The sequence below is a fragment of the Muntiacus reevesi genome, chromosome X, assembly GCF_963930625.1.
Source record: "Muntiacus reevesi chromosome X, mMunRee1.1, whole genome shotgun sequence".
In the NCBI taxonomy this organism is placed as follows: domain Eukaryota; kingdom Metazoa; phylum Chordata; class Mammalia; order Artiodactyla; family Cervidae; genus Muntiacus; species Muntiacus reevesi.
Window position 1 is genome coordinate 51,419,747 of NC_089271.1, and position 17,712 is coordinate 51,437,458.

Genomic DNA, 17,712 nt, shown 5'->3' on the forward strand with positions numbered 1-17,712 from the left:
TGTTTCCAGAGGCCTCTCAGCTTCTCTGAACATCGTTACACAGATCCATAGAGTTCAGAGCCAAAGGCCCTTTCTCCAAGAAGCCCGCCAGACAAAAGCCCCCATTCTTGTTCCCCACCGCCTGTGAGAGAGGGCCACCGCTCCGCAACGTGAGTAGAGGCGTCCTCATCCTCCGTACGGAATGGACACTCCTCCAACATGGCGTGCCCCACGGGGAATCGCAACTCTGGCGCGGCCACGTTCCCCGCCTGACAACGCTGCCGAGGGGCATGGAATGCCCGGAAACATCGACTCCGTAACAGGCGATGTTGACTGTTGGTTGACTGCGGCTTCGAACGTGGTTTTGCGCCTGTGCAGAGCCACGCCCCTTCGCGTGTGAACCTCCCACCCAAGCCCCGAGAAGGGGCGGTGCTAGGGGTGGTGACCGGAAGCGGCTGCAGTTTTCAGTCGCGGTTTCAGAGTTGTTGTGCAGAGGATCGCGGTGCTCTGTGTCCGAGCGGTGTGAAGGTAAAGGGGACCCGGGGAGGGTGAGTGTTGGGGAATTCTGTCTGGTCGGTGATGGAGTCGGCTGTCTGGCTATAGCTGGATGACTCGCTTTTTATTTTTCAGGCTTTCCTCTTTTCTCATATCAATGTTAAGATCTTAAAGTTCACTCTGAGACCCACAGGGTTCGGTGCTTTATATTCTAAGTGTTTTCTAAGAGTGGATTTTTTTTTTGTTTTGGTCCATGAATTATTTAGAAGTGCGCTTTCATTTTACAAAAGTTTATCTTTTCACTAGACTTCTAAGTTTTCTTTAGAGAAATTTCTGCATGAAGCTCATTTCTTGAAATCTGAGGGGACTCATGGCCTAGTCCTTGGTGAATTTTTAATGAATGTTCCATGTATAATTCGAAAATAATATTTAATTGTTTAGCTATCACTTGTGTTGTACAAAATTTGTACTCTTTTGTTTGCTTATTCTCTTACAGAGAAAGGAGAGATTAAGTCTTCACTGTGATAATGATTTTATTCAGTTCTTGTTCCACTGTCCATGATCCAATTTGAGTTCTTTTGTATGAAGCGGTGAGTGTTAGATCGAGGTGCATGTATTTGATGTTCAGTTACTTAAGCACTGTTTGTTAAAAAGACTGCAGTTCCTCCACTGACTCCTTTGGTACCTTTGTCAAAAATAAATTTGCCATACTTTTGTGCAGCTACTTCTAGATTCTTTGTGTTCCATTTGTCTATGTGTCTCTGCTTTTTTATGGTGAAAATATGTTGAATTCGTCAATACCGTATGAATTTATATGATTTTTCTTCTTTAGCCTGTTAATATGGGGGAATCCCCTTATTGATTTTTGAATATTGAACCAGCCTTACATTCCTGGAATTAACTTCACTTGCTTGTGGTGTATAATTCTTTTTTTTTTTTTTGTATTGCAGGAATTATTAATTAATGCTTTTTTTGAGGATTTTTGTGTCCAAGTTTGTGACAGACATTGGTCTGTAGTTTTCCTTTTCTGTCCTGTCTTTGGTTTTAGTATTAGGATAATCCTATCTCAGTAACTGATTTAGGACGTGTTCTCTCCTCTTGTATTTTCTGAAAGAGATTATGTAGATGATATTGTTTCTTTAATGTTCAGTAGAATTCTCCAGTGAAACCATCTGGGCCTGGAGATTTCCTTTTGGAAGCTGTTGATTATGGCTTCAATTTCTGCAGTAGTTAAATAACTGTTCAGGTTATCTATTTAGTGTCTGTTCAGAGTACCTACAATAGTGGGTAAATTGTAGGAGTCTATGTTTTGTGAGAAAATTGGACTATTTCATCCATGTTGTTGAATTTATGTGCATAAAGTGGTGTGTGATATTCCCTTACTTTCAATGACTACAGATATAGTTATATCTCCTGTTTCATTTCTGATATTGGTAATTTGTGTCTTCCCTTTTAATCTTTGTCAGGCTTGCTAGAGGATTACCAATTTGATTGTCTTTTCAACAAACCAGCTTTTAGTTTCGTTGATCTTTCTCTATTTTAAACTTTGTTGATTTCCACTCTTACATTTATTACTTGCTTCCTTCTGATTGCTTTGGGTTTTCTTTGCTCTTCTTTTTCTAGTTTCTTATGGTGGGAGCTTACCTTATTGATTTAATACCTTAATTCTTTTCTAATATAAACATTTAGGATTATAAATTTACCTTTCAACACTGCTTTATCTGCGTCCCAAATTGTGATATGTTGTATTTTCATTTTCATTCATTGCTTTTTAATTTCCCTTGAGACTTCCTCTTTGATCCATTGGTTATATAGAAATGTATTGTTTAATTTCCAAAGTTTGGCAACTTTCCTGTTAGCTGTTATTGATTTCTAGTTTGATGCTATTATAATCAGAGAACATAAGCTGTGTGATTTCAATTTGTTAAGGTTTGTTTTATGTCCCTGGAGAGTGTCACACAGGTGCTTGAAGAGAATGCGTGTTCTCTTAGTGTTTGACTGGAGTAGGATGGATATGCTCAGTTAGGACTCTTTTCTTGGTCCTTTGATTAAGGGGTGCAGGCGTTTCTTAGAGCTTTGTTGTCTGTGCCTGTTGATGGTTCTGAGTTATAAGCTTCTCTAGTGGCCTGTTTGTGATACTTGTGAGGGATAAGGAAACCCAGGGAACTCACTACAGTTGTTCCTTAGGCCCTGAGATCTGTGGACCGTGCCTTTTCTTTTTAACTTTGAGTCTTTCTATTTGTATTTGTTGTTATGTCATTTCCCCGCGCCCCCCTCCCCCTCTCCGGTCTCTTCCACATTCATTATTGCTGTTCCATCTGTATTTTCCTGTATTAAGTTTGTAAATTTAAATTTTGCTAGGGAATCACCTGTTTCACATCAATATAAACTATGTTGCTATACAGTTATGCATAATATCCTAAGATAACTACTTTGAAACACTGCCTTATCTGCAAATGATTCTCATTCTGTCTTCCCTCTCTGTATATGTGTGCGTGTGTGCCTGTGTGTGTGAGAGAGAGAGAATATATATGTCTTTTAACTCTTCTTTATCTCTTTTGCTAGGGAGTTATCTATGACATTGGTCATTTTAAAGGACCAGCTCTTTGTTTTCTTGGTACATATACACCATGGAATATTACTCAGCCGTTAAAAAGAATTCATTTGAATCAGTTCTAATGAGACGGATGAAACTGGAGCCCATTATACAGAGTGAGGTGAGCCAGAAAGATAAAGAACATTACAGTATACTAACAGATATATACTGAATTTAGAAAGATGGTAAACTCCTATTATATTCTTTTGATTTATTTAAGGCTTTTCTTAATTACTGTTTTCCTTGGGGAGGGGTTGCTTGATATTTTTTTTTCTATGTTTTAGAGTGAATACTTAGCTGTCTTTTGTTCTTGTTCTTTTTTTTATTTATTATTTTATTGAAGGGTAATTGCTTTACAGAATTTTGTTGTTTTCTCAACATGAGAAAACCTCAACCTCAACATGAATCAGCCATTGATAGGCATACATGCATCCCTTCCCTTTTGAATCTCCATCCCATCTCCTTCCCCATCCCACCTCTCTAGGTAGATACAGAGCCCCTGTTTGAGTTTCCTGAGCCATACAGCAATTTCCCGGCGGCTACCTATTTTACATGTGGTAGTGTAAGTTTCCATGTTACTCTTTCCATGCATCTCACCCTCTCCTCCCCTCTCCTCATGTCCTTAATTCTGTTCTCTATGTCTGTTTCTCCACTGTTGTCCTGTAAATAAATTCTTCAGAACCATTTATCTAGATTCTGTATGTCTGTGTTAGAATACGATATTTATCTTTCTCTTTCTTACTCACTTCACTCTGTGTAATAGGTTCTAGGTTCATCCACCTCATATACCCTGAGGAAACCAGGTTTGAAAAAGACATGTATCTATCTCTCCTTTGTTTTATCTATTTGTTTGTATAGAATATTTATTTTGTCGGTCTTTGGGGGCAGTTTGATACATCACCAGTGTATTAGGCCTGAGCCATTAACCTTGTAGCTTCACCACTGTTAACTGGTTCATTTTTATGACACTGCTGAAAAATCAGCTGTTTCTATGGCGATTAAAGATAAAAACTTTTTGAGAAAAGTGCAAGTTCCTTTTGTATACCTACAGAAGATTTTCCCACTCTATTAGATTTTTCATCTCTCACAATATTTATTTTCTTTAAATTAGTGGTAACTAGTTTTGCTGTATTTTTTACCTTGCTCTATGGAATACATTCTTGGACTTCTGCCCTCTTAGTTTGTCTATGGCCATAGGTATCAAAGACCCTCATGCATCTGCTCAAGCTCCAGGTGACGCCATCTGCACCTGTTATATTTATTTTTAATTAAAAATAAAGCCATTAAAATATATACATCTCACTCTGTATACAACTTTAGCATGTTCCATGACTTCTGGTAAAAATTGTGTAGCCTTTGTATTGATTTCTGACTTTGATCCTGGGTTATTTAGGAAAGTGCTCCTTTTCTTTTTTCTTTTTCCCTTGTGGCTCAGTGGGTAAAGAATCTGACTGCAATGTGGGAGACCTGGGTTCAAGCCCTGGGTTGGGGAGATTCCCTGGAGAAGGGAAAGGCTACCCACTCCAGTATTCTGGCCTGGAGAATTCCATGGACTGGATAGTCCATGTGGTTGCAAAGAGTTGGACACGACTGAGCGACTTTCACCTTCTTTTTCTTTTAAAGCATTTATTTATTTAGTTATATAAAAGAGACATACATATATATATATTCAATACCTTAGAATTCATCAATTTGAAGTGTCCGGTTCAGTGATTTTTAGTACATTCACAGAATTGTTTAGTCAACACCACAGTATAATTTTAGAACGCTTTCAATACCCCAGAAAGAAGCTTTTCACGCATTAGCAGACATTCATCATTCATGCCACCCTACATCCCCAGCCCTAGGGAACTTCTAATCAGTTTTCTGTCTCATGTGTTTGCCTATCCTGGACATTTCCTATATATGGAATCATAAAATATGTGGTCTTTTGTGACTGACTTCTTTCCCTTACGATAATGATTTCAAGGTTCATTTATGTTACAGCATGTATTGGTACTTCTTTTTTATTGCCAAATAATATTCCATTGTATGCACACAGCAAATTTTGTTTATCTGTTCATCAGTTGGTCGACATTTAAGTGGTTTCCTCTTTTTGGCTACTGTGACTAATAGTGCTGTGAATATTTGTGCACAAGTTCTGGAGTGGATATGGCCTTTCATTTCTCTTGGTAGATATTAGGAGTAGAACTGCTGGGTCATACGATGACTGTATATGAGTAGCATTTTGAGGAACTGCCAGCCTATTTTTCAGAGTGGCTGTACCATTTTATTTTATTTTCTTTGTACCATTTAAAAATTTTACCAGTAATGTCTGCAAGCTCAAATTTTTCACATCTCACCAACATTAGTTACTGTCTTTTTTTTCAGCCATCCTAGTGTATATGAAATGGTTTGCTAATGAATAGAACATTTTTGGTTTTGATTGTATTTCCCAAGGCGTAATGACGTTGAACATCTTATGCTATAAGTTAATATCCTATATACTATATGCGTATATATACTATATATACATATAGTATATAAGTATATACTACAGTATAACATCTTATACTATAACATTGAGACAACTACCAGGTTTTTTTCTGGCCATGTTATTTGATAAAATTGTGTAGAAAATTCTATAAACATAAGAAAAGAAAGCATATTCTCTCTTTCTCTGACACAACGTCATCTTTACGTGTTTAAAATTTAACCTATTCATACTTTTCACTTTATTTTACTTTTTATTTTGTTTACTTTCTTGTTTCTTTTTCATCTTGTTTCTTAACTTCTCTTAAGTTCCTCCTCATTTTATGTGGTACTTTCCCTTTCCCAACAAGGATGACTAAATCTGTAGTGCCTGGATTAGTTGCTCATAATGAAATTGTACCTCAGCTTGGACAGGGAGACACCTTCCCCTCCCTAGTTCCCTCAACGGGAGAAACAGTTTCTCCTTCTGGATGTTATTGTGGTAATTAAAAATTTTAGTCCCAGACTGTTAGTAATTTCCTTATGGCATATATCTTCTGTCTTAAGAAACTTTACTTAATATTTTTTCCAAATTATAATATTTTCAACATCTGTTTAATAATAGAACCATGTTTATTTTGAGCCTCCCACATATAAGGTACCATGTGGTATACTATTGAGAACGTGAGCTTTGAAGCCAGGTAGACTGACTTCAATTTAACATCACTGAACCTCTGTTTCTATATGCATACTGTGAGATGATAATAATTACAGCAGTACACAAATAATGTGATTGATGTGCACACTAAATGAGATACCTCCTTCTTCATATTACATGATTCCTTGTAATAACCGTACTTGCTAATATGAATTAAATATTTATCTGGGGCAGTCTGTTGCTGAGTTCCTTAAAAATACCAACTCATTTAATTCTCACAGTCCCTTGAAATAAATATTTTTGATTTGTTTTAGGGAAAAGAAAGCCTGAAGAAACATTTTCATATCCATATAGCTAAAGGATGACAGAGCTAGAAATGAAGCTTTTTTTAGTTTTAGTCTAAGTCTCATGGTCACACTCATATTCCCTTTTGATGAATGACCTGAATAGGTCGATGTGAATAGGTTCAATAGGTTGAATAGGTTGATGTGACTGTCTACTCCACAGTATGCCATGCCATAACAATTCTCTGGTGCTCTCAGGAAGCACTTGTGGGCTGAATGCAGAATAACTGACCACGTGAACACTGTCTTTCCAGGTTTCTTGGAATCTCTGCTTAGCCCTTGGGACAGACCCTGTGGTGAAGGCTGCAGGATCTTCCATTTCCAGCATCAGCAGCTGTGGTTAAGTCCACAGGTGCCCACCTGACCTCGGGTTCCTGGGAAGAGCAGAGTTGTCAGCAAGAGAACCGGGGGGTAAAGCCCAGCGGGAGGATGCCAGGCAATCGGAGTGCTGCTGGGCCGTCCGTGACCCTGACTCCAGGGGGCCGTGACAACTCCTGTGAGGTGAGGAGTCGGAAGAGGCACCCGGGGACAGAAATTCTCCAGAATGAAGGATAGTATCTCATTATTTTAATTTGTATGAGTTTTTTTTAAATCAAGCAACATCATCAGGGGATTTTTATTGCTGATTTATGTATGTGAATTTCTTTCTGTCCATTGTTGATTTATTTATATTAACTTAAGGATTTTTACAGAGTTTTTTTGAAGAGTAAGGTTAATAACCTTTTATCATTCGTATATATTGGGTTGTCCAAAAATTTTGTTTGGGGTTTTCTGTACGATGTTATGGAAAAAACCCAAATGAACTTTGTGGTCAACCCAATATTTCTGTGAATATTTTTTGCCACTTTGTAATTTGAAATTGGCTTCTAGTTCAGTTATAAGTGACAAAAGGTGCCAAAGAGTTCTCAAAGTCTTCTTGAAACAATGACTCTTCCCTGATTTGTTTCTCCCAGATTCCAGTTCCCTAGAAGCAAGCTCTCTTAAACTTTTTAATGGATTTCTTTTTAGTTTTGAACATTATCTATAGACTTTCCACTATGGAAGGTAGAGATTTAGCTTTTCCACGCACCTCCACTCATATACACATTTGCCTCTACCTATCAGTGTTCTGATTAGATCTATCGTGTTTATTATTGTGACTGTTTATAGTTGAGTCGTGTAGTATCCATGCTTACTGTTTCTTCACAACTTTTACTTTTCCCTGGAATTAACTATTTTTCAATGGATTGATCATTTCTTTGCTTTACTATAGACATATCAATAATTCAACTCCAAATTCTTTCTAGTTATTTAAATCTCCTCTGTGTATGTTCAGACATAGACGTTAAAGAATCTGCCTGTAATGTGTGACTCAGGTTCAATTCCTTGGTCAGGAAGATCCCCTGGAGAAGGGACTGGCAACCCACTGCAGTATTCTTGCCTTGAGAATCCCATGGACAGAGGAGCCTGGTGGGCTACAGCCCATGGGGTTGCAAAGAGTCAGACACACACATAGTGACATTACTTATAAATACTCATACCATGTTTACTGTGAACCCAGCACTGTTAAACACACACTACATCAACTAACTTATCTTTGTTACTATCTGAAGAAGTAGGTACCATTTTTGTTCTCATTTTTTATAAGGGGAAACTGTTGTTTGTTGTTTAGTTGCTGAGTCGTATCCAACTCTTTGAAGCTCCATGGACTATAGCCCCCCAGGCTCCTCTCTCCATGAAATTTTCCAGGCAAGAATGCTGGAGTGGATTGACATTTCCTTCTCCAAGGGGAAACTGGGGCATAGAGAAAAACTATCTGGCCTAAGTTAACATAGCAAGTAATAGCGGGGAGTGCTATCTCCACTCTGGGTATCAGTGTCTTCTCTTTGAAAAAACTCTCTCCTGGACTTTGTTCACTTGCTGAAGGCTTGTCTGGTTGCTGTCTCATGTTCATGCACAGTTATGATTTTGGTGTCTACTCTTCACCATCTATCAGGAAATCTTTTTTACCTCTGTCTTGTATCAGATTCCCTTCCTTGAGAATCCAGTTTTTTCCTTCCTGTTTCCTAGATCCTTTGTCTTCCTTCTTCTTGGTTTACCCCCTAATTTGGGGGGTGGGGTACGTCCTTCAGTATGTCCTTGAAAATGGATGCATGACAAGTGAACTTTACGAAGCTTTGCATATCTGCAAATGTCATGTAAAATGTATTTATGTAATATATATTTAACTGTAAATATATTTATAGAAATTAAAAAGTAATAAATACCATGGAAATATGTTTATTTGACCTGATAATAAATTTATCCTTTTGGCTGAGTGTAGAATTCTAGGTTGGAAATCATTTTTGTGTAGAATTTTACAAACCTGTTTCCAGTCTAGTCCTTTTCCCACTCATGCACACATTTTTTTCTGCTTTTCAAAAAATCTCTTATTTCAGTTGTTGATCCTCCATATTTTAAATTCTTTGCTCTACTGATTTCCATTTCTTTCTCTTTTGCTCTTCTTCCTAAAAGTTTTTTTTTTTAACTTTATCTCCCAAATCATCCTCTGTGTCTCTCATTAATGCTATTCTATATTTTTTGAAGATGGAGGGATAATCAAAGATACTGGGATGGTATCTTGAGACTGAAAAATGAGGCGGGCAACTCCATATAATCAATGGATCAGTTTATTGTTATAGGTAACTTACTCACAGTGTGGGATCAGGGAGTCAATGAACCAGAAGTATTCACAACTGCCTCTTACACAGCTGAGGGACGATTGGGACAATTCCACAGTTAACCTAGGGTCTGGGTGGGATACGTGCATTCCTAAGTCAAGATTTATGAATGGGCAACTAGTCTTATGGGTACTGGGAATAACTCAGTGAAGGTCTTTTTTTTTATTTAAAAAAATTTTTTTTAATTTAGAAATTTATTCTGTTTAATCCACAAGCTTTATATAGTTTTAGTTTAAAAAAAAAAGAAACAAAAACGAAACACAAACAGTGAAAACAAGACACTATTTCAAAGTCTGGGCCCTTCCAGCTTTCCAAATACAAGAGCTCTGAAAGTTGTATATACCGACTGGAACAAGACAAAATTATGAATGGAGCCATGACATTTCATAAAACAAAATTTTATGTGACTGAAGGATCCTTCCTGGGGCTAGTTAATTGCCTTTACAAAAAAGGAGAAAAGAATGAAATTCCAGTTTTCCAAATCAACTTGTTACACATCTATATAAACCCACAGTGTCCTGGCAAACAACGTGCTTTCATTTTCTGTCTCATCTTAGAGCTCGAATCCTGATTCATTTCAGCAGAGACTCCACAGGCAACAGGAAAGATTGTGGCATTAAAATATTCATTTATAATTTTGTGGTAGTTCACCAGTGGTCTTATTTCTGGGCAAGCTTGCAAACCATCAAGGTTGAAAGCCTCATAACTTAAATGGGTGCTAAGACTCAAATGAGAAAAATGAAAAAGGAAAGAAAAATTAGAAAGAGAAACCTCTGGGAATAGCCAGGGGTATTTAAAGGAACCATAAGAATGCCAATGATATTTAAACCCCCTTTTTTAAAAAGGGGATTTTTCTTTTTTGTCTTAAAATATTTCAGTCTAAACGAATTTATGTCAGCTGTCAATGAAGGAATGTCACTAATACACTGGGGACACCTTTTGCAATGTAAATCCATGCCCTTTTATTTTACCTGGTGAACTTCAACGTAGCAATTATTACAACAAATGTTATAGTCTAAAGCTCAAACACATTTTAGCAATTTTGAAGTTGAATTGGGTACAAACCAAATAAAATTTACATCATAACAAACATTTCCATCAAGGACTGTTGGGACACTTGAGCCTCAGTGAAGGTCTTCATTATTATTTAAAGACTAATAGAGCCTAGAGGCCACAAGATCTAATGATCATTAAGCAATATCTAGTAACTATCCATACAAAGCCCTTGGTGACAGAGAAGAGACCTACTATACAGTATAGCCCTAGGCAGGGTCAGTGCGGAAGCCCAAGATGGCCTCTACTATGATAACAACTATACATATGTTTTTTATATATATAATTTTATTTATTTGTTTGTTTAGGCTGTGTTGGGTCTTTGTTGCTTCACGAGGGCTTTCTGTAGTTGCAGTGAGTGGGGGCTACTCTCTACTTGCAGTGCTCGGGCTTGTCATTGCAGTGGCTTCTCTTGCTGTGGAGGAGGGGATCTAGGGTGCATGGGCTTCAGTAGCTGAGTTCCTGGGCTCTAGAACACAGGCTCAATAGTTGTGACATACGGGCCTAGTTGCTTTGTGGCATGTGGAATCTTCCTGGACCGGGGATTGAATGCATGTTTCCTGCAATGGCAGGTGAATTCTTTACCACTGAGCCACCAGGGAAGCCCATGTTTTTGTTTTAAATAGCTCTTTTTCTTTTCAGAATTTTTGTTTAGTATCTTATCATTCTTATATTAGTAATAGTTTTTAAATTTAATTTTTAAATGATAATATAGTCAGATGACTCAAAAATAAAATTTTTTTCATTTCTTTTTATTAGTTGCAGGCTAATTACTTCACAACTTTGCAGTGGGTTTTGTCATACATTGACATGAATCAGCCATGGAGTTACATGTATTCCCCATCCCGATCCCCCCTCCCACCTCCCTCTCCACCCGATTCCTCTGGGTCTTCCCAGTGAAAAATAAAAATTTTAAATATACATAACATTTTAAAATATGAAAAGCTATATACAGTCTAAATTCTCTCATCTTTTTCCTATCTATTCACTTCTCTTTGTTTTTTATTTTTATTTAGTTTTTGGCTGCACTATGGGGTATGTGGGATCTTAGCCCCCTGACCAGGGATTGAACCCATGCCCCCTGCAGTGGAAGCATAGAGTCTTAACCCCTGGACCACCAGGGAACTCGCTGTTTACCTCTCTTTAATACATATAACCAAGTTAGTTTTCTCTGCATGAATTTCTTTATGTAAGTAAAAACAGTTGAGCGCACACTGTTTTTTTTTCTTTTTTTAGTTCAGGAAAGGTATCCCATAAAACAAATTCTTATCAGTTTTTGGTCATTTTAAATCTTTTGGTAAAATAGAATGTGAGTTATAAACCATGCTGCCATGAACGTTTTTGTTCATGTCATGTCTGTGTGTCCACCCTCTCTTGACTGTATACACAGGGATGGAGTTAGTGGGTCCTAGATTCAGCCTATCTTTTAAAAAATATTTTTGTTGTGAAATATAACATATGTACAGAAAAGTGTGCAAAACAGACACGTACGGCTCAGTAATTTTTCACTGTGTAGGTCTAGAAAATGTCCATCGCTAGCATTCCAGAATTTCCTTACTTCCAAAGGTAATTACTCTCCTGACTTCTATGATAACTTATTTCCATTGAAAGGAAAATCACAAGCCACAGAGTGGAAGACGAGACAGACAAGAGAGGACTTGTACCCAGGATGCATAAAGAACAGTAAACAGTAAGAAAAAGCAGATGACCCTGTAGTCAGAGGGGTTATTTGAGTAGGTGTGTGCCAAAGAAAGAAATCCCAATGGCTAGTAACACCTGAGACGGTACTCAGGGAAATGCAGGGAAATCAGGGAAATGCAAAAGTGAAACCACGATGTAATCCTACCATACCTCCCCCAGAATGGCTAAAATTAAGAAGCCTGACAGTGACAACTGTTAGCAAGGATAAGGGCTTGTATCAGTAGCTCATAGAGTCATCTCAGCACATATAGTTGCTGATGTATTGGCTCATATGAGCAGTCCATAGACTGCTGGTGGGAGTGTAAACTGGTGCAGTCTCTTTGGAAAACATTATAGCTTTCTTCATCAAAGCATCTGTAGACCATATGAAGAAACTCTTCTAGAAAATACCCAAGAGAAATCCTTGGCTAGTGTACCAGGTTGTTGTTGTTCAGTCGCCCAGTCGTGTCCAACTCTTTGACCTCAGGCATGAGGAGGCTCCTGGGCAAAGAGCTGGCAATGTACTGTTTCCAGACCAGAGTGGGAATTAGGTAGGTATTTGCCTTGAATAATTAATTAGGCCAAATATTTCGGTTGCTGGATTTTTGTGTGAATATTGAATTTTGTAAAAAATCTTTTGAAGGAGAATACATGCCCTCCAATTTTGACCTTAATCTCCCATATACCCTTTCGAAGGACAGCTACAAAGACACACACACACACACACACACACACACACACACACACACACACACACACACACACACACACACACACTGCTGTATCCATTCCTAAACTTCTAACACTTTTCTCATTTATTAATAAGTCTTAGTGATAATTAAATGCATAGATAATTGAATAAATAGATGTAAGAAGTTGCCTTATTCTTTTCAAGGATGAACCTTATTCAATTACATGGATATATCACAATGTAACCAGCCCCCTGTTAATAGACATTTAAGACATTTCCAGGCTTCCCTGGTGGCTCAGATGGTAATGAATCCACCTGCAATGCAGGAGGCCTGGCTTCCATCCCTGGGTTGATTTTTGATGTATAGAGCAAAATGACCTTCTTTGTGGGTTTTTTCAATTGTATAAGAATGCCTGTTTTCAGCATACTCAAGACAGAACAGCATCTTGTCATATTTTTCTTTTTGGCCCATGTAGTAGGTTAAAACATGGTATCTTACTACAGATCTAATTTGCGTGTCTTGTATCATGACTGATGTTGAATACATGTAATTGTGTTTAAAGACCCATTTATATTATTTTTTCTAAGCTGATTTTAAATTTCCTTTGCCCATTTTTCTATTAGGTTGTTGCTATTTATATATTTAAAGACAGTGGCTCTTTGTCTTTTATGTGTGTCCCAAATATTTTCCCTCAACTTCTCAATTGTCTTTTAAAAGAAAAATTCTGACGTTTTCTCATGCGATTGACAAAATTGTGCTTATCAATCTTTTGTGTCCTCCCAAGTTTTGTGCCATAAGTAGATGGCCTTCCCTATTGCTCATGTATATTTTAAAAAAAAAATCCTGCATTTTTCTTTTTTTTCCCTCTGTCTTTTTTTTCTGGGGGGCGGGGGGTCATGCCATGTGGCATGCAGGATCTTAGTTCCCTGACTGGGAATCAAACCTGTGCCCCGTGAATTGAGAGCAGGGCATCTTAACCACCAGACTACCGGGAAAGTCCTGTGCATTTCCTTTTTAGTGCTTTCATGTCTTTGGTTTTGCTTTTACTTCTGTGACCGTCTGGATTTTTGATGGTTGTTGAAAAGTCTTAGCTGGGGATCAGTCTTCGTTGTCTTCAACATGGTTACACATTTGTCCCATCACTATTTGTTGAATAACTTATAGTTTCCCCACTAACATGCCGCACTTCATCATATATACACACATTATAATATATAATTGTCTGTGTGTTTATAAACCATATTCTCCTCTATTGATCTAATGGTCATAGTCTATATGATTCTAATTCCTTTGCATTTATAGTTGATTCTAATAAATAGGTGGGCTGAGTCTCTGATTACTCTTCTTTGTGAGGAAGGCTCCAGGGGGTGGTTCTGAAAGGCAAAGATCATTAATGCCTTTCACTTGCCTGTACTTCTGAGGTCTAAGGTGTTTCCTCTTCAGGTTCCGTGTTGTTGCTCGTCTTCTATTGACACAAAATCATGGCCCATTCTAGTAGCTATGAATTCACCTAACCCCCCAATTTTCTCCTACTACTTACCAGACCTTTTATCTGAATGGATCATGTACAAGAGAGACAAGGACATTTTTCATGAATTCACAGAGATCCGTTAGGTTGTGTACTTTGGCCTGTGTGGGTCGCTGTAGGGGGACATAGTAAGCAGTGTACTGAACCAAGTAGTAATTAGTCTTTCGATCTAGGACAGTGTCCATCCAACGGGAGAATCCAGGTAGCTGAACCAGAATTAAATTTCAGTCTCTCAGGCTCCCCCGCTGCTGGCTGGGCTGCCATCCAGAGGGTTAGCAGCCAGGCTGGTCTAGGTCACTCGGTGAAAGAAAGATTATACCCAGGATGTTCAACAGAGGATCCCACATTGTCAAAATATGTCCCTGTAACCCCTGATCTTAATTAACTACCCAGGGAGTAGCTGAAAAGAGCTGATTCCTTTCCAGCCATATTCATTGACCCAACTGCCATAATAGGGTGTATGAACCAGAAGCAGGTAAGGATGGTAGACTGAAATCCTTTGGAGTCCATTTAAAGATTTTTTAAACATATAAATTTTATTTTTCCAATGATCATTATTATTGCAAAAAGTGCTTAATAATACATAGAAAGTAAAAGCCTCTTTGTAATCTCATCCTGGAGAGACTGCCAAAGAATTATCTGAAAATTTCCAGGAAATGTTTGGTTGATTCTTTCTGTGGTATTAGAGTTTGTTAGCCTGATCCATTCTTTATTAGGTTCCTCATTGGTTTTTTACCTGATGATTGATTTTTATCATTACCTAGATCATTAATTCACTAGGAGTTACAAAATCGTGATGTTCTAATTCTGTCATTCCTTCTGGATTTATTGGCTGGAATGTTTCTATAAAGAAGAACTTTCTCTCATCAACTAGCTGTATTTTCCCTGTTTCTTTAACTGATAAAAAGCTCAAGGGGCTTGCCCCCAGCAAGGCTCTGGGTTTATGGATGCTGAACTTCCTCCTGTGTTCCCCTTAACATGAACCCACTGAATCAGAGGTCTATTCTGGCCTGTGTTGTTTTAGCACTGGCATTTGCACTGTGTTGCTTTTATGCATGTCTAGTATCCCCTAAGGGAGCATATAGTCACACTGAACTGTCTGGGCTGCCACATTTTCTCCTGAGGGTACCAATTATTGTTTTTAGGACTCCTACTACATAGGTTTGATTGATCAGTTCCTAATTTGAGTCCATGTTTGAGGAGGCTGTTCCAGTGCTTGACCATACCAGATGCCAGTGGATGGTAGTGAGTGAATCTGATTTCAGTATTGACCATCTGGTGAGGTCCATGTGTAGAGTCTTCTCTTGTGTTGCCTGAGGAAGGTGCTTGCTATGACCAATGCGTTCTCTTGGCCAAACTCTATTAGCCTTTACCCTGCTTCATTCTGTACTCCAAGGCCAAATTTGCCTGTTACTCCAGGTATCTCTTGACTTGCTACTTTTGCATTCCAGTCCCCTATAATGAAAAGGACGTAATTTGGGGGTGTTCGGTCTAGAGTGAGAGGTCTTCCTCTGTCTACAGAATTTGAAGGGGAACTTTTAGCGGGAAAGCTGGTCTTGGCTGGAGTGTGGGGAGGGTGGAGGACACAGTCAGGAGACCTGACTCCAGTCCACTACTGTTACAACCCCAGAAACCTTGCCAACTCATGTACCTTCTCAGGCCATTTAATTCATTTTTAGGAGGACGAGGAAGAACTAGAAGGGCCCTAGAGACTGTGCTCACCCTGCTACCCTTCCATCCTCTAAGTTCCCAAAACAGGGATTTTTCTGCCCTAGATCAGGGTAGAGGGGAAGTCAGCAAATCCCCAAGGATCAGGAAAAAGGGAGCTCTGGTGGCGATCAGCTGAACGTGTGCACAGAGCCAGTGGGGAGTGCTGGACGTCAGGGGGCAAAAACGGTATGAAACGAAACACACATACACAAATGAATACATGGGAAAATGGGAAAATAAGAATAAGAGCAGTGTTTTCTATCAATGTCAATATGTTGGTTGTGATCATAGTCTGACAAGATGTTACCACTGGGGTGAAACTGGGTACTATGCCCTAAATGTCTGTGTCTCCCCCTCCCCAGATTTCATAGATTGAAATCCTTATCCTCAAGGTGATGGTACTAGGAGATGGGACCTTTGGGAGGTAATTAGGACATGAGGTTGGAGTCCTTATGAATAGAGCTAGTGCCCTTATAGGCAAAGACGTGAAATGAATGTGGGACACCAGCCATGTGTTTCTCACCCTCAGCAGGGGCATGGTGATGAATCTCAGGGGCAGCAAGTCTGGCATCTGCCCCCCCTGCCCTTGCCCTGAGTCCCTAGTGCCGGGTCAGGGTCACCTCCTTACAGAATTCCTGTCGCTGGAGCCCTCTCCCTCCTCACCTCACACACACTGCCTTGTCCCTCTGCAGCCAGGGCTGGGGACCACTGGGGCTGCTCCAGTTGGCTGGCATCCTCTTGCTGGGCTCAGAAGTTCTCCGTCTCTGGTATTTTCTGCATTACTCTACAAAGTCAAATTTATAACTAGTCGTGTCATCCAGAGATGCTTGCAGAGTCTTTTAGAGGGAATAATTAATCTTTTAGCAAAATGAGTACAGCACACACAGAGTTGTGTTGCTCTCTACATGTGTGGTAAAGATGCTAAAAATAAAGCATCTGAATACATATGTGAGAAGCAGTAATCACTGCAGTATCAGCATGAACAGAAATGAGCAAACAGGAAATGAATAAGATAATGTCCGATAAAAAGGAAGTCTATGAAGAAAACAAATGCATAGTGAGGAGTTAGAGAGTTGTGGGATAGGTCAGGGAAGAAAAACAATGAGGAAAACACATTTGAGTGATAATATCTTATAAGTGGATTTTTGAGAATGATACAAATGAACTTATTTACAAAACAGAAATAAACTTACAGATGTAGAAAACAAATTTATGGTTACCAAAGGGAGGTGGGGAAGAGAGTTAAATTGGAAGTTTGAGATTAAATTATACACAGTACTATGAGTAAAATAAAGAACAAAGCTCTACTATATTAATCAGGAAAATTAAACTGTTAGACGGTGAGATGGACAGGTAAGCCTGGTGTGTGGCAGTGTATGGGGTAGTAAAGACTTGGACACGACATGGTGACTGAACAATGACAAACTGTTAGATAAATATGCAAATGTAAAAAGAGAAAACCTGCATAGAGAAAAGTACAGTCCTGTCCTTGAATGGGCTAAGAAAATCTTTGGCCCCAGCCCAGAGACTCCGCCCACTGGTGGGATGATCAAGAAGGCAGGTGCTCCATGGCCTTGACAGTTTCTTTCTTTCTTTTCTGTCTTTTTTTTTTTTCTTTTTTTTACCAATAAAGACAGCTTTTACTTCTTAATAGAGGAAGGCAATTGAGAAAAGTAAGGCCTTGACAGTTTCTGTGGCCTCTGTCAAAGGTGCTCTGCCTCCAAGGCTCACCCCGTCACACCACTCATGCACCTGCTCAAATGTCTTTTTTTTTCTTTTTAAAAAAATTATTGAAATGTAGTTGATTAGCAATGTTGTGTTAGTTTC

At 38.7% G+C, this 17,712-nt stretch overlaps 1 protein-coding gene and 1 pseudogene across 1 annotated transcript in view; one reads left to right on the forward strand and one right to left on the reverse strand.

Annotated features, from left to right (window-relative positions):
- The first annotated feature begins 220 nt into the window (after positions 1 to 220).
- The window catches only part of ZNF81 (zinc finger protein 81), a 152,720-nt gene continuing 135,228 nt past the window's right edge, over positions 221 to 17,712 (forward strand). Inside the window, exons 1-4 of the mRNA XM_065915939.1 lie at positions 221 to 507; positions 971 to 1,064; positions 3,040 to 3,191; positions 6,778 to 7,024. The gene's annotated coding sequence lies outside the window, so the exon portion shown is untranslated. The remainder of the gene's footprint in view (positions 508 to 970; positions 1,065 to 3,039; positions 3,192 to 6,777; positions 7,025 to 17,712) is intronic.
- LOC136154461 (ribosomal biogenesis factor-like) lies at positions 3,979 to 4,265 on the reverse strand (annotated as a pseudogene).